At 41.8% G+C, this 26,008-nt stretch overlaps 1 long non-coding RNA gene across 10 annotated transcripts; it reads right to left on the minus strand.

Annotated features, from left to right (window-relative positions):
- Positions 1-1,832: 1,832 nt before the first annotated feature.
- LOC132631851 (uncharacterized) lies at positions 1,833-12,413 on the minus strand. 10 transcript variants are annotated; one of them, XR_009579123.1, is made up of 5 exons: positions 12,356-12,413; positions 11,129-11,463; positions 10,629-10,737; positions 10,459-10,520; positions 1,833-9,511 (listed from the first exon to the last, which is right to left on the minus strand). It is a non-coding gene; the product is annotated as an uncharacterized LOC132631851 (long non-coding RNA). The 10 variants fall into 10 exon arrangements; XR_009579121.1 differs by having other exon boundaries at positions 1,833-8,880; positions 9,404-9,511; positions 10,629-11,463; XR_009579124.1 differs by having other exon boundaries at positions 1,833-9,482; positions 10,629-11,463.
- Between the last annotated feature and the right edge of the window lie 13,595 nt (positions 12,414-26,008).

A 26,008-nucleotide genomic window follows, 5' to 3' on the forward strand; every position in this document is an offset into this window, starting at 1 on the left:
CATAAAAACTTACGAATCTCTCTCAACTTTTATCACAATCAAAACTTTTTGAATTCAAAAACCACTAAAGATCTAAAAACTTCCAAATACAGAAAAATAAACACTGAAATATAATGAAATATGGTTAATTGTTTAAGAAATATAAAGTTGTAGTATGCGTATATACAATGGAATACAATGAAATATATCAGAAACGGTTTCATAAATTAGAAATACAAAATGCAGAAATACATTGAAATACAGCGAAATACAAAAGTCGTGAAAATAAAATGTTGTAAAAATAGGCTCTATATTTGGAACATTCACTATATTTACACCAAAAAAAGATAATACATTGAAATACAGCGAAATAATGTACTGAAATACACTGAAATATACTTAAAATTAAATATATTGTTTGTTAATACACAGAAATATACTGAAACATTTCATCAAACACTTGGTGGGCATGAAGCACCACAACTTTCATCAATGGTATTCTCATGGGAAAGAAGCGTGTCGTCTCAGATTGCTACAAAAAGGACGTTATCCGGAGATAAAGACTCTCAATTGGACTAGTTAATAAAGCTGCACTCCGTCGTCCTTCACCGTTATTAGAGCTCTTTTTTTCACTCCATCGTCGACCATGGCTTCACTCCGTCATCGACCTTCACTCTGTCGTCGACCATGGCTCTTTTTAATAAAGCTTCACTCCGTCATCGACCATGGCTGCTGCTACTACTATAGGATTCTTCTGATGTAGGTGATGGAACGGAAGCGTATGGAGTTCAGATCTGAAGAACTAGAACCTTAGGTTTTTTTCGAGTTTGGAGATGGAGATGGTAGTAATAGTGGTGGTGGTGTTGACGGCGGTGTGGATGGTGGAGATAGAGACGGGAAGGGTAAGTGAGTAGAAAGAGAAGAGAGGCTGGAGATAGCGTAAGGGAGGGAGAGAGGCGATAGTGAGGCCAGGGGAAGGAGAGAGAGGAGAGGGATTTTTATTTTTTTTAGGGTTTAGAGAAGATGATAAATCTTAAATGTGTAGTGAGGGAGAATAGAGAGGTACATGTATTTCAAAAGTTACTGGACCAGTTATGAAATGTAATTTTGAAAAAATAAAGCTACGAAAATTAAATAAAAAATAAAATAGTTATTATTCATAAATAAATCTTACAGGTAGCTATGACAAGTAAATTTTTCATATTTTATTTGAATTTTGTAAAGATGGAATTAGAAATCAGATTTGGAGCACTCATTTCAAATTTTGAATTCAACTCCAATTTAGATTTAAATTTTTTATAACCACACACTATATAATGAAAAATTATTCCAAAAAAAAAAATTCTCTTTACCAGACGACTTAAGCTTTAGTGTCGGATGTAGGACCAAAAGATCTGAATTGCTAATGGAAGTATGTTTATCAATGATGTAGTTCTTCTTTTTTATCAAAGAATATATTCAGCAAAGAACTTTCATGTGGCCTGAAAACAGTCAGTAGCATATCAACAAATGTCATTATTATTACGTCGATCACCATGTCATGAGACTTTTCCAAAGGATGTTTTCTATTTACATTTCCTGGTATTTCATAAAGAGAGGCATAACAATCTGACCAGATAAGCACAGTAGGTTAACCGCCTTGCTCGTCATTGAAACACAACCTGGAGATGTATTGGCTTATATATTTCCACCAATATAATACCCATTATTGATGGCCATAAATCTTCGAATACAAAGCTCTTATATTGTGAAACTAGGCAGAGTTGGCCCGTGCTAGGGTTGGGGCTGTATGCACGTACAGTTGATGTATTTGTTAGATTCAGTTTTTTTATAATGAGTTAGACAACAAATAATGACAAAGTCAAGATGAAGTATCCATTCATATTATGTTGGCAAGTGCTACATTGTCTACATTCATGGTTGCATTATTTACATCACATTCAAAAACTATCTGCAGGCTATACTTTTTACATCTAGGAAACGATCGTGCATTTTCTGTCATGCATTCCCTCTGCTTTGTAGCGTTTTCTGTCATGCATTTCCTCTGCTCTGTAACCTTCTTCTTAGCGGCATTCGGCAGAAATTACCGGTAGAGTAATGCATGATATTAAGATAAGAATAGTCAAAGGAAACATAACACGACTAAAACAAATGGGAAGAGCTTCAATATGTCTGCATATTTTTAAGAGAAAATGAGCACATTCATAACTAAAGCAATCATATGTTGTCATCAAGTATTTGTGTACCTGAACTCATCACAAAGATAGACATTTGCTAATTCAATTATCAGTAGATCATCTAACAGAAGCTAGAAAAAATGACAGCTGAACAGATGAGCTAACATGAGCATGCAGCGAACGTGGACGCAACCGCATCCAGGGCAACAGTGAAGATATACATTGAAATACCCAACAAGTAGAACCAAAAGTAGCTTCAAGTGCATTAAAAAAGCCAACCATATTGAAAAACAGTAGCGGATCTTTCACTGGTAACAAAATCAAGAAATAATGGTCGGTTAGATACTGCATAGTGTATCGAATGCGGCAACAGAAAATGTTTGTAGTTGTGTCTATAAAAGGAAAATTGTTGATCCAACTTGTGGATGCTAAATGTATGCAATTTTGTTCAACTGTTCACAAGGTGCAAGTTGGTCCAATAGATGTCACTGGAAAATGCATATGTATACTAAAGTTAAGGTACAGACTGAAGTTGCAATGTGTAACTTATCTTAAAGATTTTTAACCTTTCACTCTCCAAGAGTATATCAACATATTTTCCTTAGATAACTTGTATGCAGAAATAGTATTCTCTGGCTTGTAGAAAATTACATTAATCTATTTAGAGAACCCAACCTATATCTTAACCAATAAGCACCAGAACTGAATTAGAAGCTAAAAACAGAGAGACTTACAGTAAGGGAGCTAACCATTTGAACCTCTATTCAGATACATAAGAGAACCATATTCAAATACAAGCAGAGTTAAGAGACAGAATATCAACATCATCCATCAACACCTACATATATCCTAATAGAAACAGATATTCCGTACATTTAACTATACCTGAGGCATGTTGAAACGTAAAATCTGTCTCCAATAGCATCTAGTGAAATAACTTTATCAAAATCCGTGTTTCTTTCCTACAAGTCCATGTCTAGTCACCAAACATATAAATGAACGAAGCGAGGTAAAAATCTGCATATCAAGAATAAACTCAGAGAATAAGGTTAAGAGTCTTACCTAAGTGATGTTCTTTTCCCAAAGGAACTTCATGTAACGACCTTCCCGGTCGTTAGGGAAAATCTAGGATTACACTCCGAATAGAACCTTTCCAAGGGTAGAACGATCTAATAGAAACTCAATGTAGAAGTTTAAGAACTGTAAACTTGACTTGTCTATGATCATTGTTTGGTTGAACTGAATCCATTGGGGGGGAGGAGGGTGACATAGGAAATTAGACCTCCGTTAGGGATTCCGAGGCTACGAGTGAGTCCGTATGGTGTTTTTACATTGATGTGCATATTTTGTTTGTGTTTATGAAGCCTCAAATGAATTTAGGAGAGTAGAGTACAAAACTGGTGGAATTAGTGAGCTCACTGGTTCAGTGGCACCGCTGCGGCGGGGCCGCTGTAGCGGCGGATCTCTCGCCGCGGCGGACTTAGCAGAAATGGGGACCGCTGTAGCGTTTGCGCTATGGCGGGTCTGTGCTCGCCACAGTGAAAGTGGGCATTAAGTGGACGCCCAGTACAGCGGGTCCTTGCCCGCTATAGCGAGACCGCTGCAGCGGACAGAACCACTAAGCCGTGTTTAAAACACTTAGCCGAATTCTTTATTCATAAAACTCCAAAACACTTCCCAAGAAGAGCCTAGGACGAAATTCTAAGGCTGGGGCAAGAATATTCTTGAGAGGTAAGTCTCAACCCTTCCTTCCTTCATTACGCATTCGTCTCTAAGATTATCATCATTCTAATGGGTCTACAATGGTAAATTGAGGACTAGTAACCATAGAACTTAATAGACCTTTAATGGTTGGTGGGTTATGAATATTATTGTGTGATTATCATCTAAAGGCTTGGGTTATCACTTCTAATCAAGAATTGAACTGTTAGAGATATGAACTAAGTGAATTGAGACTTAGGGTTCCATAAAGATGGTAGCTTGACCATAGAAATTGCTTGAAAGAGATAACTTGAATGAATAACCTCATAAATTGATAGTTTATGGTTGATAAGGCCAATGTTAGGATGATTTATACCTAGTAAGCATTCACCCATTAGAAAGGGGTAAAGTGGAGGGTGTTCATTGAATTGATCTTGTTGACTAGAGTGTTGTGACTTATTTAGCATCTTAATTGCTAGACTTTCAGCGTTCCGCGGCATTACGAAAGGAAAAGGCTATAGCGGAGTAATTCGCATTGTTCCAGCTCTGCAGTTAAGGTAGGTTACGGTTGAGTTAGACTTTGATTAGTTGATTGTATGTGTTATGAGATTGATAGGAGAAAGCATATCTAGTGTTCGGGCATAATGTGTGGTTGGAATTCCTATATCCTATTGATTGAGTGATAATGTGGGTTAAATGCCATTATTCGATGTGTGGTGATCTATAATTTGATGACAATTGTGGTGAGAAGTTAATATGATCTTCTTGATGAAAATGATATACTACTTGATAATCACTCGTTAAAAGTGATGTGACTATATATATATATATATATATATATATATATGAAAGTGCGCATTTGAAAAAGGGTGAGGATGTGACCTAGATTTTGGGCATATTTGACGAGGGTGAGGATGTGGCCTAAGTTAAAGGCTCGTGATTGGAGGTAAGATTCCAGAGCGAGGCTACATGGACGTCATTGGTCCCCTGCAGGTCATAGCTATTGGACAAAGACACCAATTAGCATGTATGTACACGAGTGATCATGTAATGACCCTCCCGGTCGTTATGAAAAATCTAGGATCACCCTACCAAATATAACTTTCCCAAGGGTAGAACGAGCTAATAGAAACTCGAATGTATAAGTCTAAGAACTGAAAACTTGGCTTGTGTGTGATTATTGTTTAATTGTGTTGAGTCCATTAGGGGGTGATGTAGGAAATTAGACCTCCGTTGGGAATTCCGAGGCCACAGGTGAGTCCGTATGGTATTTTTATATCAATGTGCATGTTTTGTTTGTGTTTGTGAGGCCTCGAATGAAGTGTTGGGTGGTACAGTTAAAAACTGTGAGAATTAGCGAGCTTACTGGTTCAGAGGTGCCGCTGCGGCGGGGGATGAGCCGTTGCGGCGGGACCGCCGTAGCGATAGACTTCTCATCACCGCGGTCAGTCGAGTTTGGGTGTATCCGCTATGGCGGGCATTCGACCAATGTAGCGATGGCACTATAGCGGAAACATGCCCGCCACAGTGGTAGAAAGTTTTAGAGCGGGTCCGCTATAGTGGGCACTTGCGCGCTATAGCGGGACCGCTGCAGTGACGGTTTGACCGCCACAGCTGTCGACGGGGATAGAATTTCATTTTTTAAACACTTAGTTCCGAATTCTTTATTCATAAAACTCCAAAACAGTTTCCAATGAGCACCTAGGACGAAATTCTAAGCTAAGGCAAGAGTATTCTTGAGAGGTAAGTCTCAACCATTCCTTCCTTCATTACGCATTCATCTCTAAGATTATCATCCTTCTAATGGGTCTACAATGGTGAATTGGGAATAGTAACCCTAGAACTTAATAGACTTTCAATAGTTGAGGGGTTATGATTGTTGTTGTGGGATTATTATCTAAAGGCTTGGGTTATCACTTTCTAAATAAGAATTGAACCTTTAGCGGCATGAACCAAGTGAATTGAGACCTAGGGTTTCATAAAAATGGTAGTTTGACCATAGAAACTGCTTATAAGAGATAACTTGATTGAATAACCGTATAAATTGAGAGTTTGTGGTTGCTAAGACTAGGGTTAGGATGATTTACGCCTAGTAATCATTCAACCATTAGAAAGGGGTAAGGTGGAAGGGTGTGCATTGTATTGATATTGTTGACTAGAATGTTTGTGACTTATTCAGCATCTTAATTGCTAGACTTTGAGCATTCCGAGGCTTTACGGAAGTGAAAAGCTATAGCGGAGTGATTCACATTGTTCCAGCTCTACAGTTGAGGTAGGTTACGGTCTACTTGAGTTAGACTTTAATTAGTTGATTGTATGTATTGTGAAATTTATAGGAGAAAGCATGTCTAGTCTTCAGGCATAATGTGTGTGGTTGAATTCCTATATGCTATTGATTGGGTGATTATGTGGGCTTAGTGCCACTATTCGTTGTGTTGTGACCTATCGTTTGATGATAATTGTGGTGAGAAGTTAATATGATCTTCTTGATGAAATTGAGATACAAATTGTTAATCGATTGTTGAAAGTGATGTGACAAGAAATATATATATATGTATGGAAAGACTCATTTGACCAGGGGTGAGAACGAGACCTAGATATGAACAGGCACATTTGATCGGGGGTGAGGATGTAGCCTAGTTGTGCGAGCTTGTGGTCCGAGGTTCGTTCCGGAACGAGTGGTACATGGACATCATGAGTCCTCTGCGGGTTATGACTATTGGGAAATGACACCAATTAGCATGTATGTACACAAGTGGTCAGTGACTGAGTATTGGGAATGTTGTTGGTAGACTTATTTCTATTGTTTGCTTCCGTTAACTTGATTTTTGATATCATAGGGTGACTTGATTGTTAACATCATTGGTTGACTTGTTGTTAGGCTATTTGATTATGTGTTGTTGATTGGTCTATCTATTTTATTGATTTGGTGATTCATGCATGATACTAATCTTAGTCGGCCTATGATATCTACCGGTACATAGTGTTTGTACTGATACTACCTTGCTGCATTCTTTGAGTGCAGACTGTGATCCAGATACTGCTACCTGACCTCATATTTAGCGTAAAGGCCATTTGCTGACAGATTGAGGGTGAACTTCTATCCATGTCAGACCGCCCGAATATCTTCTTTATCCATTCCGGACATTGATGTTTATTTATTTCAGACAGTATGAATTCCTTAGACATGTTTTGGATTAGAGTTCTTGTACGGTGACTTTCGGATTTGGGGGTTGTAATAGTTAGTACTTCCGCATTTACGTTATTATTATATGGCATGACTATTTATTGATTATTCTTGTGTTCAATTGTTATGAATTGGTTAAATAAAAATAGACTTGAATGAGTAGATGGTTAGGCGTATTGTTTCGCCCACTCAGAGTTAGTGTGGGTGCCAGTCATGGCGGGTTGGATCGTGACAGATCAGTGACTGATTAAGTGAGAATGTTGTTGTGAGGTTTATTCCATTGCTTGCTTTCGTTGACTTGATTGTGAATATCATTGGTGGACTTGATTGTTAGTATCAGTGGTGGACTTGATTTGTTAGTATCATTGGTTGACTTGGTGTTGGCTATCTAATTATGTGTTGTTGACTCGTCTGTCTATTTTATTGATTTTATGATTCATGCGTGATACTAATCTTAGTCGGCCTATGATATCTACTGGTATATAGTGTTTGTACTGATACTGCCTTGCTGCATTCTTTTTTAGTGCACATTGTGATCTAGAGACTGCTACTCGACCTCATATCTAGCTTGAGGTCATTTGCTGACAAATTGAGGGTGAGCTTCTATCCGTGCCAGGCCGCCCGAAGATCTTCCTTTATTTAATGTCTATTTCTATTCCAGACATTGATATTTATTTATTTCAGACAATATGGATTCCTTAGACATGTTTGGATTAGAGTCTTTGCACGGTGACTTTCGGATTTTGGGGTTGTAATAGTTAGAAATTCTGCATTTACATTATTGTTTTATGGCATGACCACTTTTGACTTAATTTTGCGTTTAATTTATTGTGAACGGAATGAATTGACCAAGTAAAATGGACTTTGAATGAGTAGATGGTTAAGCGTATTGGTTCGCCCACTAGGAGTTAGTGTGGGTGCCGGTCATGGCGGGTTGGGTCATGACAGTTCAGAACCAGATATTGCATAGAAAACTGCAAGAAAGTTCCCAAAAATGAATCTAATTTTTAAGGAATTTTCTAGCAATTATGGAGAGGCTGAGATTATTTTGCAGCTCAACATTAGTTTCCAATGTCAATATTAACATCTAAGCTGAATATCAATCTAGGTTGACAGAGTGACATAAGAAGACTACATGTGATTCAACCTTTAAGCTTTAATAGACGGGAGAAGCAGACACAGAGATTTCACTCAGTCTAGAAGAAAAGTGAACCAGCGTGTCAAGATTAACCCACAGTGCTGTAAACACTACTTCAACAGCATCAACAGAGAACCAACCAACATTTCAAATATAAATGGTTCAACAAAATTCTAAGAATTAATATTATTATGTTGTATGTGAACATTTTCAATTATTAACGTTTGAATGTTTGGAACTTATATCATTCAGTGTCCTTCAGCTTTCCATGAAGATGATCACAAGGATTAAACAAAACACTCTAAAAGATGATCACAAGGATTAAACAAAACACTAAATAAAATCAAATTATAAGCAAGTCTAAGAATACAAAGGAAGAAAAGTTGGTTCAATCGAAAAGAGCTACAGCCCAAGCAAATCACATAATGGTAATAGATGACAAGTAATTCTCACTAAGTTATATCGACGACATTAATCAAACAACAAAGTCTCACTGTGTCAGAAGTTTACATGTTATCAGTTTTAAGTTCCGATCAAGATAAAGGTTGCATTAATTTTAAATTTCTTTTAAATGAACACTAATACGTTCTTTGCAGAGTAAACCATCCAACTAACCAGACCTTTGCCACTCTTTCAGCCATTATCTCAAAGCTAAAGAATACTTTCACAAACATCACAGTCTCCATTAAATAGCGTACCTAAATCGTCAACTATAACAATTACTGAAACAGAAAGTGTAAAATAGGCATAAAGGACTTCAGAATTAGCATGCTAAATCTTTTCACCAAGTTTCTACAATTTGCATGTGAATGACTTCAAGGAAAAGATGTGGTTTATTAAAACAACTGACAACTCCAAGTACATTTATCGTTGTCTAAAAAATACTAACAGAACGCTTTTATTATCGCAATCACATAGATTTATGTAAGCCACCTAATCTAGATGAGTTGGATTGCATCAAGTTTCTTTTTATGCGAATTTTCATAAATAACATGATTAGTACAAAAGATATTAAGATATTAAGTAATTTAAGATAGTAAATCTTAAATATTGAGTTTAAGAAACAGGATAATGCAAATTTAGTTTATGACGTATCATTTAAAAAATGGCTCAAAAGAAAACTAAGAATTTAGTGGCAGCTAAAATGCACATATGACAAACTAAGAATTTATTGGCAGCTAAAATGCACATATGGCTAACCATTGTAATGTAATATCTTACCTAATATAGTCTATAGGTAAGTAATTGCCCTTCGCGATATGGTGTGCGTCTCTTTCTACTCGCTTTTGTCATCGTGAAGCTGCAAAATGGTTGCACATACATTGACTCCTGGGAAAAGAGGTTGGATTTATAGTTACATATAAAAGAGAATTGAACATGACAATCGTGAAATGGTTGATCATCAAAGTGAATGAACCATTATTAGATTAAAGGTACATTTTTGTCCACCTACAAGAGATAGATCACTTATTTACCAGAGAGATTTCTACACGATTTTGATTTTTGTTTCAAAAGAGAAACCAAATAGAAAGTAAGAAAAATATTTTGACTTTGAGAGAGAGGATTCTACTCCTGGCATAGTGCTCAGCGAAAAGCACAAGAGGTTGTTTTTTCAATCAAGCTTTTGGATAACATATCATCTAATAGCAGTCTTTATTTGTGTCAGTTTCTTTTCAAAAAGGAATAATAACCCATGGATGTTAAACAATAATGGTCATCAGACTTGCCTCAGGATCTAGACTGCACATCCAAGAACCAATAGAGCTAAATATGCTCAGCTAGAGAACTTCCCCTTTTCGTATCGGTTTTTGGAGCTACAGTTTCAATAAACTAAGACTCCATTCCAGCTTATTCAGATGCACATACTATTCGGACTTCAATGTGCCAAACATTAACTTCCTTTTTCATTTCTGAAGGAAATAAACTTAAATGCAGCTGACGAAATCAAGAATTCCATAAAATTAAACCAGTTTTTAAGCATTACTGGAAACGGTCATAAACAAAATAGCTATATGCAATAGAAGTTACTATTACTTATGACCTTATTTTTATTGTTTCAAGTGCTACTTCTCTTCTTCCTCTCCCTATTATGCGTTCTCTTTCATTAAAGAGAAAGACACAAGATCATTTAGGGAATTGAGTATTCTTAAGTAAGAGAAAAATATATAAGCCAATCCTCCCAAAGATCGAAATTCGTAAACTACCAAGTATGGCAAAGAAAAAGCAGTAATTGAGGATTTTGAGAAACAAAGAGAGCAGCGAAGAAGCTATGATACCCGTGATTATGTCAGAATCTGAATTTTGTTAACAGAAGCCAACTCCAATAGAAAGTCACAAGCTAATTCAACCACAATAGCATTACACCAAAAGGAGATAGTTATCTTCTTAGAGAACTATTATACCAAAAGTTATATAACTGCTAAAATCAACGCAATGAAATGCTTACAGGCTTTAACGAACTTATAACATCAAAATATCGCCATCATTCCTCTTCTTTCAGAACCCTTCTAGTTATCAAAAACTCCATTGTTGGCTCTCGAACTCTGACATCGAAGCTGCTGATATAATCAAAGACATAAGTATATACCAACCTAAATTAAAACTCAATAATTGAAGCGTCCCCGCATATGTGAAATGAATCGTGGCTTGACACTAAATAATATATAATAGATGAATAAAATCAGCAGTTTCTAGAGAAAAGAGTGATGACAGAGCTACAAGAGAAAACTACTCAAAATAGAAGGCGATGAAATGTAGCACAAACTGAAAGTGGTGTGATACGCAGCTGTTCAGTTGCAAGATAAAAGTCATGTATAAGTAAATAGCTAAAAACTCCAATATACTCTCTGCTTGAGAATTATTGACAAGCAGCAGCCATATCGAAAACATGACAAAAATTATAGCGGTTCTATATAATACACAAGAAAAAGCAGAGAGCGTCATCACCTAAACCCCTTAACCCATAATGTAATATCATCAAGCTCGATATTGGGTTGAGATATTTCTATCCATCATATGTCCTTATGATGGGTAGTAGTATCTGATCTTCAAGTCCAAAGAACTGCTAAATGAAGTCAAATATATCATCACCCTATTGATGTACATAAATGAGAAATTAACCAAGCACAACAGATAAGAAACCTAACTTAAGAGATTCTGATTGGCTTCAATATTACCGATAAGAAACTAATATCATTCCCTTTGTATTGCTCAGCAACTTCATATTACTTGAACGTAAGAGTATCCATTACCTCACTGTTGAAGCTTACGAACAACATGGCCTGCCAATTTTGTATTCTTTGATTAGAAACTACTCTAAAATGTATTAGGAAAATGGGGGAGGAGACAGGAATAATGTCTCCTTCTCTAAATAGTTAAGCGCAAGAGAGAGAAGTACAATGGAATTTTCATAAAGAGACCAGAGTTGAATGTATGTTGTGCATATTCTAGTACAATTATAGCAAAGACAATAGCATCTTAAAAGTGCACACAAACTTAAATCCCGATAGAATATCGTAACGGTAAACATTGTAGAAAAATGACACTCTTTTTTTTTTTTTAGCAAGACACTTAGTAGCAAGTTCTACGAAGAACTGTCTAATACTACAGGGAAAACACCAATAAACATTGGAATTTCAAGCTAGGACACAGTAGGAGTATTATTTTCACCCGAAAATTGACTATGCAAGAACGGACAAGTGCCATATGGCAGAGCCTAACTGAAAGAAGAAGATGAAACAAAACAAAGCAACGAAAGCATTGGCGAAAAAATATTGAAAAACTTCAAGATTTCAGCATCAACGAAATCAATTATAGACACGCAACAAAAACCCAAAAAAAAAAAAAAAAAAAAATCAACGACATATGCAATTGAGCGCAAGCCATTAACTGTGTGTGCTTATTGAAATTTGATTTGGGAGAAATCAATTAATATTTGCTTAGATCGTAGGAATCAACAATTAAGAGACAAACGACATCAATAAGGATCAATTTTCAGCTAGAAACATAAACACCCATTAGCGATACCCAACATCAGCTATTAGCATCAAAACCCATTTATTAAGTTTGACAAAACTCTCAATTTTAACCAAAAACAGAAAGACTTCAAATTTAACAGATATATACCAAACAGAAAACGAAAATAAAAATTAATCGTAGAAAAACAAGAAGTACCTCAGCATCAACCACCAGTAAAACTCTGAAGCTTCTGAACATAGAGAGCAAGAGAGAGTGATCGGATAAATAAAGGAAAAAAAAGTTTGGAAAAGTGCCAAAATTACCCCTGAACTTTGAAAAATAGTTCATTCATACCCTTCATTATACTTTAGGTCAATTATACCCTTACAGTTATACTATGGGGTCAATTATACCCTTATGTCTAACGGCTGCCACGTGGCATTATCCCAGCCCTTCAAAATTATTTTAACCTCAAATAATTTTTTAACCACTAAAATAACTCAACTCGACCTGAAATTTTTTTTCCAGCAAAATAAAATAAAAATAATTCCGTATTATTTTTGCTGGAAAAAAAGATTCAGGTCGGATTGAGTTATTTTAGTGGGTAAAAAATTATTTGAGGGTGCAATAATTTTGAAGGGTTAGGATGATGTCACGTGGCAGCAGTTAGACATAAGGATATAATTGACCCCATAGTATAACTATAAGGGTATAATTGGCCCTAAAGTATAACAAAGGGTATGGATGAACTATTTTTCAAAGTTCAGGGGTAATTTTGGCCCTTTTCCGAAAAACGCTTTAGAAGATTGTGGAAAGTGATTATGAGCCCGTTTGCTTTTTTGAGTGTTTGGCTGGCCAGCTTAAAGTCATTTTGTGCTTAAAATAAGCTTAAAAAAATAATTGGGCCCATTTAACTTAGTTTATCTAAAGCAGCTTATAAGCCAAAAAAATAAGTTGAGTTAGACTACCCAACTTATTTTTTTTTTAGCTTATAAGTTGCAAACAGCTTATAGGCATAAGCCCATCCAAACCGGCTCTATGTGGCCTATTTAGAGCCCGTTTGGATTGGCTTATAAGTTGCTTAGAAGCTGTTTTCAGCTTTTTTAAGTGTTTGGCTGGCCAGTTTAAAGTCATTTTGTGCTTAAAATAAGCTTAAAAAAATAATTGGGCCTATTTGACTTAGCTTATCTAAAGCAGCTTATAAACTTATAAGTCAAAAAAAAAATAACTTAAACTACCCCAATTTATTTTTTTATGTTATAATCTGTTTGCAGCTTATAGGCATAAGCCCACCCAAACAGGCTCTTAGTTGCGAGGTAAAAGAAAGACAATTCTGTGAAAGGTCAATTATGCCATCAACTTGATTTTTTTTCATGGAAGCAAGGCAAAATTACTCTTTCACCCTTGATTGAAACTTAAGCCTTTTCTAATATATAATAATTAAACCTGCTATTAACGTCTGCTTATCTGTCAGAGTGTGGACTACAAATAAGTAGCCATCACATTATAGGAAGGATTAACAACGCAAAATTACTCAATAATGCTTTTAAGTTTTTAAAATGAAAGACTGAACCTAATAATGTGGAGAAGGCATTTGCAAAAGGAGTGGATTACATTTGGAAAGCCAACCTCCAATCAACAAAAATCTTCCCAGAAATCAAAATCCATATTCAGCTTTGGCGATCCGACCCATGTCCACAATAGTAAATGGTACTCCCTCCGTTTCTAAATAAATCGTGTGTTATGCTTTTCATTTTGTTTTAAATAATTAGTGCTTTAAAATTTTTAGAAGAAATTAATCTTATTTTTTCAAAATTACTCTTATTTACCTAATCAAGAATCACTAAAGCCTCATTTGTTTGCACTTAATAGAGGTCTGAATCTTAGTCATTCAGATTCAGCCCATTAAATTCATTTGTTTTGTTTCCTTATGAAGCCTCTTAATAGGTCTGAATGAATCAAATCTATAACAGAGTCTTAATACCATTCAAACTCATTTAAATAATACTCTTATTTCATAAAATCTTTCACGAATTCTCTTCTCATGCCTCTAGCTACCCTTTCTCAACCACATACCAATCTTTAACCTCTCGAACTAGTGAGTTTTCATAAATTAGTCTAGTATTTCTCATATTCGTAAATCTTGAGTGCATTGATGTTTACCAAGAACTCTTGAAAGTGTTTACCCCGAATTTGGATAATCAATTGAATTTGTGAGTGGGTATAAGATACGTGGTTAAGCCTCAATCTACTTGATAAAAGAAAGGTATAAATATAGATATAATGCGACGAAAGCAATGATAATCGGTGGTTTGCTATATATTTGTGTGTTTCACTAATGTGTGAATGTTATTCGATTGAAGTAATGCAAGAAATAACACAGCAAATGTGACCGAAATCAAGTGTTTGAGAGAGATCTTGTGTATATATTGCTATTACAAAGTGTGCTTGACAAGTGTAAGCCAACCTCTACAAAGGAGAGGGATGAGCTCTATTTATAGTGTTGCCTCAATGGGTCTCATACAATACAAATCATTAAAAAACAAGAGGAAGGACAGCTCTGAGTGGGTTAGGTTGACCGTACGGTCTAACACACGCATGGTTGGTGGTTGACCATGACAGGACGCTACCGACGCGTAGCTCACGCGCAACGGCTCTACCGGACCAATAGCCACGGATATTCAGACTAACGGCCTCGATCGACCGATAATGAAGAAACCGGACCAATCGGCCCCGCGCTTGGCTCCGGTCCGGGCGATCCTCCGGTCCGACCGTTCCTCCGGTTCAGAATGAAAATCTTCATCTATGTTCTTGTGACCTCCTTCCTTCTGTTCCCCGTATCACCGGTTTTGACTCATACCCGATTTTTACCGTATACAGATAGTGTCCACAATTCCCGGGTCACTGATCTATCGGGGTAATCGGGAAGTGGATGAATCACGAAACCGGTGACCCCGTTAGCTCGTTGTTATCTACTCATTTTGGCGGGAACGGTTGCGTCACGTCTCCCTTTTCAGCGGCCACGTGTCCTGTCCCGGATGGTCCGATCTGACAACCGCCGCATGCACGTCGTTTCGAGTCGCTTCTCATTAATTATGGGGGCACGTGGCACTCCCGGATTGGCCGAAAACCGTAACCACAAAAACTCCCAAAACTATAAAACGTCCTTTTAACCCTTCATTTCTCCATTTCAGCACCCTTCAAATCTTCAACCCATTTCCTCTCTGCTTTAGATTTCTGCTCTTCGCTTATTCCTTTTCATCACATCTTCTCTCCTTCCAGATCGAGTTTGTTGCTAATTCGTTGTTTACTCTACGCAAAAGGAGACAATTCTGCTCCATTCTCCACACTGAATTGCTGCTGTCCACCGTTGATTCTCATTTTCTGAGTTCTTCCACATTGTCTGCTCCTCTATTGCCCTCTGTTTTCTGTAGCCCCTCTTTTGAATCTATTCAACTTCTTCTTTTCACATTTCCAAATGTCTGAAACCACTTCCCATGACATTCCCTCGGTTTCATCCCCAGGAACCGAGACCGTATCTCCGGTTAAAGCAAAGAGCTCATTCGAGCCTACAGCCTCGGATAGTATACCGGCCAAATTCAACTTCAGCAAAGATCTCAAGGTTGAAAAACCTTCGTCGGTGGCCGACAGGGGATTCGATGTGAGGCGATACCCCTCCTCCATTACTGAGGATAAGCTCGACCTGGTCCGGGCTGACTGCGGGTGGAATACACGTTCGGTTCAAGTTTTCGCCCCCGGGCCAGACGAATCAGTCACCAACCACCGGAAAGGCTTTTTGTACGTTTACATCTACCCCTTCACTCTCAAACTCGACCCTCCGATCGACCCGGTCATCCTAGACATGTGTCGGACTTACGGTGTGACCTTGGCCCAAATCGACCCGATTGTTTGGAGGGTCGTGGCGTGCCTTCGGCTACTGGCCAATAACGCCGAGAAAGAGTTCACGTTGGCCCACTTGATACGTCTATACTCCCCGAGGCTATTCTGGGGCAGCGTGATAAAATTAGCAAAACGCAGCCGGAACCCCTTTTTTTCGAAGATGGATGAAGACAGGGACCGAGGCTGGTTGGAACAGTTCGTCCGGGTGAGGACCTCGGACATCATTCCGAATGATTTCATGCCCTTCCCAGACGAGTGGAACAACAAGCGTAAGCCTGAACTTCGAGTTATTGCCTTTGTAAGTTTTGTCATTCTTCGGTCTTATTTTCTCACTGCTTTTCTTATTTTTATTAGCCAACGGATACATTCCTCCGGCCGTCCGTAACCTAAATGAATGGGTCACGACGCTCCTCAGCCAGTATGACCATGACAACCAGACATGGGCCCACCTGTCACGCGGCCGATGGGTCGCCCAAAACCCCGGTAATGCTTTGTTTTTACCTGTGTTCACTGCATTTTTCATTATCCGTACTCATTGTTCCTTCGGCTTTCAGGCTTTCCCAAGGGCTTGGTGGATCCAAGACCGGAGTCGGGCGCCGAACCCACCGCGCCGGCATCTGAGTTCGACTCAGCGGGTGCGTCCCGTGCCCTTGCTGCTGCTGCTAAAAGAAAGAGGCCCTCGGATAGAGGGAAAAAGTCGAAGAAGAGGGCGAGGAGCGTCGCCCGGACCTCACGGGATGAAGCAGAGCCCGACATCATTATTCGGAGAGTTGATGCAGATTCCCCCGTTGCTCCGATCCCTGAGGAGGCTGTTGCCGTTTCACCTCTTCCTTCCACTGCTGAAGAACTCCTGGTTCCGGTCTCACAAACAGGTGCGGAAGAAATTCTTTCCCCGGCTCCTCTAAGGTTGATTGACTTTGTCGACATTACAGGTGAAACTTCTTCTGAAGAAGCTCCCCTGCAAAGGATAAGGAGGTCCGGGGAGGCGGCCGCTGCTGAACTCGGTCAAAAGACCGGGCCGAAACCGGAGATCGAAGTCCCCGTTGCCGTTGATCTGACGCCCGAGCATGACCCTACTGCAACTGCGGAACCCCCGATCTTTGCCGAAGATATTGAGGCTGCACCAAGTTCCTCTACTCCAGCTCCGAGGCCTGACAAGTTTGACGATATGTTCTCGGGCACCCCTCCCACTACCGGCGAAGCTGCTGGATTCGGGCATCTCCCTATCCCTCGGGCCACGAGGTCGGCCAACCGGTCCTCCGAATCTGGGGCCAGGGACAGCTTGGTGCGTATTTTTCCGGCGCCGAGCGTGGAACCGAGGGGAACCAAATCGGTCGTGGTCACCGTCCCCGAGGACTGCAGCTTCCTTTGTCTCCCGGTGGGCGTAGCGAGTTACCTGAGGCCTCTTGTCTCAGATTTGGACAAGCGGAAGATGACCGGGGTCACCTGGCAATGCCTTATCAACGAGGGTATGCATGCGGGCAACCGGGTAGGATTTTAAGCCGTCTCTGCACACCTTTACTAAGAATTTAACCCTGTCTTGTTAAAAAATTTAACTTGCTTTATTTTATAGAGTGTGGTGCTTGTCAACGAGGCCTTCGTTCGCGCCCAGCAGGAGATGGACGATCTTAAGGGCCAATTGACGCCCAGGGCCGGGAAACGGAGAAGTATGTGCATCTTCATCGGGAGAAGGAGGAGGAGCTGAGTCGAGCAGTCACTCTTTCCAATCTTCAGCCCGAGATTGACGCAGCGAAGGTCGAGAACCGGCAGCTGAGGAGTGAGCTGGTCGCCATGACTGAATACAATCGGAGCCTCGAAGCTGAGAAGATCGACCTTAACCGGGATAAAGCTCAAATTTCCTCGAGGCTCGGTGAGCTTGAGACCGCTTTCTCCCAGCTCCGGGAGGAGCTGGATTTGGTGAAGTCAGATGCTTCCATCTTGGCCGAGAGGAACCGGCTCCTCGAATCTAAGAGTGCCCAGTATTAAGAGCGTGCTAGGGTGTTCGAAGAGAAAGCGGAGAATAGGGCCCGGATGTGCGATGACCTGAAGAACGAACTTAAGGAAACGGCCGATGCAAATGACACCCTCCAGGCCGAGCTTTAATCGGCCATCCAGATGCAGAATGTTCTTGGGGAGGCTCGGGATGCCCTAACAGCGAAGTTGGCCCAGGCCGAGGCTGATTTGGACGAGGCTCTGAAGAGCGTCGAGGCCGCCGAGGCTCAGGCTACTATTGTTGCTGAATACGAGAAGTGGAAGTCTCAGAGGATTACTCTCGAGCAAGCCGAGCATGGCTTCACCGATCTTCCGGCCCTTATTGCCAAGGCTAAAAGGGTCAAAGTAGAGGCTAAGGATTCTCTTGGTTCCGACTCCGATGACTCCGAGCAGACAGAGTCTGAGCGCTCCGGTTCCAGCCATTCCGAGTAGATTAGGGCCTATACTTAGCTTTTATTTTATTTTTTGCCTCTGTGGGACTTTAATTTTTCGATGTAAAGAACATCCCTTTGTGTAAATGAAAAATGCCTCTTTCTGGTTTCCTTGTTTGAATGTTTGACATTACTTTGGTCGGAAGTGTTGGTCCGTTTCGAGGGCGAGCTGGCTCGTGGTTATTAGTTCATCGTGCCCGTAGGACTTACCCGATGCGTTGTGAATTCAGATGTCTCCGAAACACGATAGGCATTTCCTTAGGGTCGGTATTTTTTCGGCAATATTTTAGGGCTGGTATTTCTTCGGCCTTGGCTAAATTTTGGCTCGGATCATTATGACCTCGTTGCCTTAGTCGAATTTTTTATTCTTACCTGGCTCGGTTCGCTATGACCTCGTTGCCTTTGTACAATTTCGACCATTGTGCCCGGTATAGGGCGTGTGAATGAAGCAGTGTCGAAATACGGTTGTTATCACCGGGATAACGCCCATTTACTTGCCAAATATTTGTTCACATGAGAATTTTCATTCCTTTTGCCTTTGTCGTAGCAAATACTAAATGGGACACGATTCATTATGATCGTTTGGTCCTTACATCGAATGCTAAATGCGACACAATTCATTATGATCGTTTGGTCCTTACATCGAAGGTTATGGCCGATGGCCGGGATAATTTTTCCTTGGCAAGTGTTGAGTTTCTTCGTCTTCTTTGACCGGAGTGATCTTCGATGTGGGCATAGTATTCCCCTAGCACTGATTCGAGCTGCAAGGTCAGGTGAGTGCTATTAAGTCCCCACTCGGAGGGCGTGACCTCGCTGGCCCGGGCGTTCACCCTTTATTTTTGTCAAGTAACACGTTGTACTGGTTGCCGCATTAAAAACCTTGTCGGAAAACCCATTTTGGGACAAAACCGTACTAAGGAAAAGAGTGCAACACGTGTTTTCAGGCCTAAACTCTAATTTTATCCCGTTCTTGACTCCCTGCAAAAGAGAAAGGTTAACAGGAGAACACGGGGAGCCCATACCTTAGCAGTAATATCTTTTCAGATGAGCCACATTCCAGTTATTACGCAACTGTTGCCCGTCCATGGACTCCAACTGGTACGACCCCTTGCCCGTTATCCCGGTTATCTTATACGGGCCTTCCCAGTTTGGACCCAACTTTCCCTCGTTGGGGTTCTTGGTGTGTAAGGTAACTTTTCGAAGCACCAAGTCCCCAACTTGGAAGTGTCGAAAATTGGCTCTTCGATTGTAGTATCTTTCCATTCTCTGTTTCTGGGCTGCAATACGAACCAACACATTTTCGCATAGTTCATCTGTGAGGTCGAGCTTCACGGCCATGGCCTCCTTGTTTGATTCCTCGGTGGTATACCTGAACTAGAGAGTTGGTTCGCCAACTTCCACAAGGATAAGGGCTTCGGCCCCGTAAACCAATGAGAATGGGGTCTCCCCCGTGCTTGATTTGGACGTGGTTCTGTAAGCCCACAACACTTCCGGCAATATTTCTCTCCAATGGTGCTTCGATGCTTCAAGTCTTTTCCTCAGATTTTGGATTATCGTCTTGTTGGTGGATTCCGCATGCCCGTTTGCACACGGGTGATACGGGGTTAATACAATTTTCTTGATTTTCAATCCCTCGAGGAAATTGCTGACCTTGGCACCCACGAACTGAGGGCCGTTATCACAAGTTATCTCGGCGGGGATGCTGAAACGACAGATGATGTGATCCCATATGAAGTCAATGACCTCCTTTTCTCTGATTTTTTCAAAGGCCTGCGCTTCCACCCACTTAGAGAAATAATCAGACACAAACAAAATGAATCGAGCCTTACCTGGTACCCAGGGTAACGGACCCACGATGTCCATTCCCCAATTCATGAAAGGCCAAGGTGAGACCACCGAATGGAGCAACTCTCCGGGCTGGTGAATCATCGGAGCATGTTTCTAACACTCGTCACATTTTTGGACAAAATTTTTCGAGTCTTTGTCTATCCAGTTCCAGTAATAACCGGCCCTGATAATTTTTCGGACCAGAGCTTCTGCACCGGAGTGGTTGCCACGAGTTCCTTCGTGTACCTCTCTCATCATGTATTCCGTTTCACTGGGGCCCAAACACTTAGCCAGGGGGCCGAGGAAAGAGCGTCGATACAATTGGCCTTTTACCAAGCAAAAGCGGGCGGCCTTGGTCCTTAGTGACCGTGATTCCTTTGGGTCGTTTGGGAGCTTACCATCACGCAAGTAGTCGATGTATTTGTTGCGCCAATCCCAAGTTAAACCCATAGTGTTTATTTCAGCGTGTCCGTTTTCTATGGCCGTGTTTGACAAGTGCACCGTCGCCCCGGGGTTGATTTCCTCCCCTTCGACCGAGGATCCCAAATTTGCCAATGCATCGGCCTCGCTGTTCTGCTCCCTCGGTATATGCTGCATGGTCCATTCTTTAAATCGATAAAGTACCACTTGGGTTTGACCTCGAAGACGCCGTTCACCTGGTTCACGACCAAAAGAGAATTGCATTTTGCCTCGATTATTTTGGCCCCCATACTTCGAGCCAATTCCAAACCTGCAATCATAGCCTCATACTCGGCTTCATTGTTAGTCAATTTAGCAGTTCTAATGGACTGTCGAATGGCATCCCCGGCTGAGGTCCTAAGGACGATCCCTAGCCTGGAACCTTTGAGGTTCGAGGCTCCGTCCGTATGTAGAGACCAAACGCCCGAGGCCTTTCCTGAGGTCAGCAGAAGCTCTCTCTCGACCTCGGGGATCATAGCCGGGGTAAAATCTGCCACGAAATTAGCCAAGATCTGGGATTTGATGGTCGTTCGAGGTTTATACTCGATATCATAACCGCTAATTTCTACAGCCCATTTAGTTAACCTACCAGACAATTCCGGTTTATGCATGATATTTTTCAGAGGGTAAGTAGTTACTACACATATGGGATAACGGGTCTCTGCATCCCCCAAAGTTCTACTCACGTAATAGATAGGGAATTGTGTACCTGATTCTTCTCGGACCAAGACGCCACTTACCGCTATCTCGGAGACAGCAATGTAGAGAAAGAGCTGCTCGTCTGCCTTCAGTGTGTGCAGCAATGGGGGGCTAGACAAGTACCTCTTCAATTCCTGTAGAGCTTCTTGGCACTCCGGTGTCCAAACGAAGTCGTTCTTTTTCCTCAATAAGGAGAAGAAGCGATGACTCTTGTCCGAAGATCTCGATATGAAGCGACTCAATGCCGCTATCCTTCCGATGAGCCTCTGTACTCCTTTGACATTATTCACTACCTCGATATCCTCAATGGCCTTGATTTTGTCCGGGTTGATTTCAATACCTCGGTTTGACACCATGAAACCCAAAAACTTACCGGATCGGACACCGAAGGCGCATTTTTCCGGGTTAAGCTTCATGTTATACTTACGGAGCACATCGAAGGTTTCCTGCAAATGCTTCAAATGGTCCTCTGTTTCCAGGGACTTAACAACCATATCGTCAATGTAAACTTCTATTATTTTTCCTATTTGTTCTTCGAACATCTTGTTAACTAGGCGTTGGTAAGTTGCACCGGCATTTTTTAGGCCGAATGGCATCACATTATAGCAGTAAGTCCCGTACCGGGTGATGAAGGACGTTTTCTCTTGATCCCCCGGGTACATCCGTATTTGGTTATACCCGGAGTAAGCATCGAGAAAACTTAACATCTCATGTCCGGCTGTCGCATCGATCATTCTATCGATGTGAGGCAACGAAAATGAGTCTTCAGGCATTCTTTTTTTAAATCCTTGTAATCGACACACATCCGAAATTTATTACCTTTTTTGGGCACCACTACCACATTAGCAAGCCAATCCGGGTATTTCACCTCCCGGATAGATCCTATTTTTAAAATATTTGTTACCTCTTCTTTTACGAAGGCGTGTTTTACTTCCGCCATGGGCCTTCTTTTTTGTTTCACCAGGGAAAACTTCCCGTCTAAGCTGAGCTTGTGAGTTGCTACTTCTGGTGATATACCTGTCATATCTATATGCGACCATGCGAAGCAATCGGCGTTAGCTTGAAGAAATTCAATTAACTTGCTCCTGAGCTCTGGGGTAAGCCCCGTGCCCAGGTATACCTTTCTGTCCGGTAGGTACTCGAACAGGATGATCTGCTCTAGCTCCTCTACAGTTGATTTGCTTGCACCCGAGTCATCCGGCATGAAGAACGATCTAGGTACCTCGAAATCATCCTCCTCATGCACTGGATCTGACCCGGTGTGCTTTGATTGCTATTGGGCGCGCTCTCCTCCGGTTACACCCTTTTCCTTCTGAACCGATTCTATGGGCCGAGGCGCCGCTTCCTCTACTGCGAACATTTCCCTTGCAGCGGGCTGTTCACCCCGGATGGTTTTTATCCCTTCCGGGGTGGGGAATTTCAGTAACTGATGCAGCGTTGAGGGCACGACCCTCATACTATGTATCCAGGGCCTGCCCAGTAATGCATTATACTTCATGTCCCCTTCGATCACGTAGAACACAGTTTGTTGAATGGTGCCATCGACGTTTACAGGCAATGAGATCTCCCCCTTTGTGGTTTCACTTGTCATATTGAACCCGTTGAGTACCCGGGCTGCCGGTACGATCTGATCAAGCAGCCCTAGCTGTTCGACCACTCTCCACCGGATGATGTAGGCCGAGCTACCTGGGTCAATCAAAATACGTTTAACCTTAGTCTTAAAGATAAGTACATAAATTACCAATGCATCATTGTGTGGTTGAATGATGCCCTCCGCGTCCTCGTTGCTGAAAGAGATAGAGCCCTCGGGTACATAATCCCGGCTGCGCTTCTCCCGAACTACAGAGACCTTGACCTGTTTCATTACGGGCCCTCGAGGTTCATCGGTGCCACCAACTATCATGCTGATCGTATGCTAAGGTTCCTCTGGCTCGGTCCTTCGATAGGTCTCCCTTTCCTTGTAGTGACTTTTGGCTCGTTCACTCAGCAGCTCTCGGAGATGACCATTCTTCAGCAACCGGGCTACCTCCTCTCTCAACTGGCGACAATTCTCGGTTCTATGACCATGGGTTTCGTGGTATTCACACACCAAGCTCGAGTCCCGCTGGCCCGGATCCGACCTCAGGGGTTTCAGCCATCTTACATCCGGGACGCGGCCGATGGCCGAGACGAGGCCCGAAGTATTAACATTGAAGTTGTACTCCGATATTTTTGGCAAACCCTTGTTTCCGGCAGAACTTCCGGCGTCGCTCCTGAGTGAGAGCCCCCGGCTGTTTGACGGGTGTTCGCCCCGCTTGCTGCCCCGACCTGAGAAACGGCTTGGGCTCTCCCTTGACTTTTCCGACCAAAAACTTTGCCTCTCCGAATGGGAGTATGGCCGGCACCTTTCCTTCGATGATTCGGCGTTTGTTTCGTAACCCTTCCTTGGTTTCTCAAAACTTCTATCCATATTTACCGGGCCCGGGGAGAGCTCGAATTGATCATCCTCCACCCGAATCTTCGACTCATACCGATTATGGACATCGGCCAATGTGACAGCCTCGTATTCGAGCAAACTTTCTTTTAATTTGAACGAAGCTGTTAAACTTAGAACATTGAGCCCCTTTGTGAAAGCTTGTGCGGCCTATTCCTCTGGAACCGGGGGGAGTTCCATCCGTTCCCTTTGGAACCGGTTGACGAACTCACGCAGTAACTCATCGTCCCTTTGAGATATTCAGAAGATATCGGCCTTGCGGGCCTGTACCTTTTTGGCACCGGCGTGGACCTTGATGAAGGCATCGGCGAGCATTTCGAAGGACGTGATCGAATGCTCGAGTAGGTGGTCGTACCACGTCAATGCCCCTTTTGACAGGGTTTCCCCAAACTTCTTCAACAGTACCGATTCAATCTCGTCCTCCTCTATATCGTTACCCTTTATGGCACATGTGTACGAGGTCACGTGCTTGTGCGGGTCCGTTGTGCCATCATATTTCTGGATATCCGGCATTTTGAACCTCTTCGTGATTAGCTTCGGGGCCGCACTCGGAGGGAAAGGCCTTTGGATGTACCTTTTTGAGTCCGGTCAGTAAAGGCGGAGCCCTCGGGATCTAATCCACCCTAGAGTTGTATGTTTTGACCCTCTTCTCGGTCGAGTCTACCCGTTTTGCCAAAGTTTCGAGCATTTTCAGAACCTCGGTGGAGGATCCAGCTTCGGATCCATTGCTCTCGATAACGCGTGCCTCCTCCCTTCTGGGTTCAGCAACACCGCTCGTTTTTCCCGGGGTCGCTGTTTCCCCCCGTTTTGCAACCGGGCTATTGCGATTCCCTGCTCGGCAATCGCCGTTCTTTGTTCCTGCAACATTTCAAAAATCAAACGTAAGTCAATATTATCACTCGGCGCACTCGGTTCTCTCCGGTCCTGTGCCCGGGACAAAGTGACAGAATTGTGGGTATTTAGAGGGTCAGTGGCCGGCAAGGCGGCATTCTCCTGATCGACGGTGTTTTTTCGATTGAGGACCTCCCTCGAATTAATGGGGTTAGGGTCAATGGGGTTCGGTGGTCCTCGTGGACCGCTTCCATCGTTTTCGGCCACGATTTCGTTGTTGTTGACGTGACCGGATTGCCCGCTGTCAGCCAGTTAGTACATTTGTTTTTTCAAATACGAACAGAAAGTGCTTTTGATTTAGATGGGTAAGGCAGAGATCAAGGCAAAAGGCCACTATTATCTTAGCCCCACGGTGGGCGCCAAACTGTTTACCCCGAATTTGGATAATCAATTGAATTTGTGAGTGGGTATAAGATACGTGGCTAAGCCTCAATCTACTTGATAAAATAAAGGTATAAATATAGATATAATGCGACGAAAGCAATGATAATCGGTGGTTTGCTATATATTTGTGTGTTTCACTAATGTGTGAATGTTATTCGATTGAAGTAATGCAAGAAATAACACAGCAAATGTGACCGAAATCAGGTGTTTGAGAGAGATCTTGTGTATATATTGCTATTACAAAGTGTGCTTGACAATTGTAAGCCAACCTCTACAAAGGAGAGGGATGAGCTTTATTTATAGTGTTGCCTCAATGGGCCTCATACAATACAAATCATTAAAAAACAAGAGGAAGGACAGCTCTGAGTGGGTTAGGTTGACCGTACGGTCTGACACACGCATGGTTGGTGGTTGACCATGACAGGACGCTACCGACGCGTAGCTCACGCGCAACGGCTCTATCGGACCAATAGCCACGGATGTTCGGACTAACGGCCTCGACCGACCGATAATGAAGAAACCGGACCAATCGGCCCCGCGCTTGGCTCCGGTCCGGGCGATCCTCCGGTCCGACCGTTCCTCCGGTTCAGAATGAAAATCTTCATCTATGTTCTTGTGACCTCCTTCCTTCTGTTCCCCGTATCACCGATTTTGACTCATACCCGGTTTTTACCGTATACAGAAAGCGCAAAAATTAACTAATTAACTGGGATTGCAAAATCGTTTTCTTGAAGTTTTTTGAGGTCTCTTAAAAACTTTGTTTGAAATCTCATGTATATCTACCCAGTTCATGCTCTAATCTGCACCAGATAA

The sequence above is a fragment of the Lycium barbarum genome, chromosome 3 (genome assembly GCF_019175385.1).
Source record: "Lycium barbarum isolate Lr01 chromosome 3, ASM1917538v2, whole genome shotgun sequence".
Taxonomy (NCBI): domain Eukaryota; kingdom Viridiplantae; phylum Streptophyta; class Magnoliopsida; order Solanales; family Solanaceae; genus Lycium; species Lycium barbarum.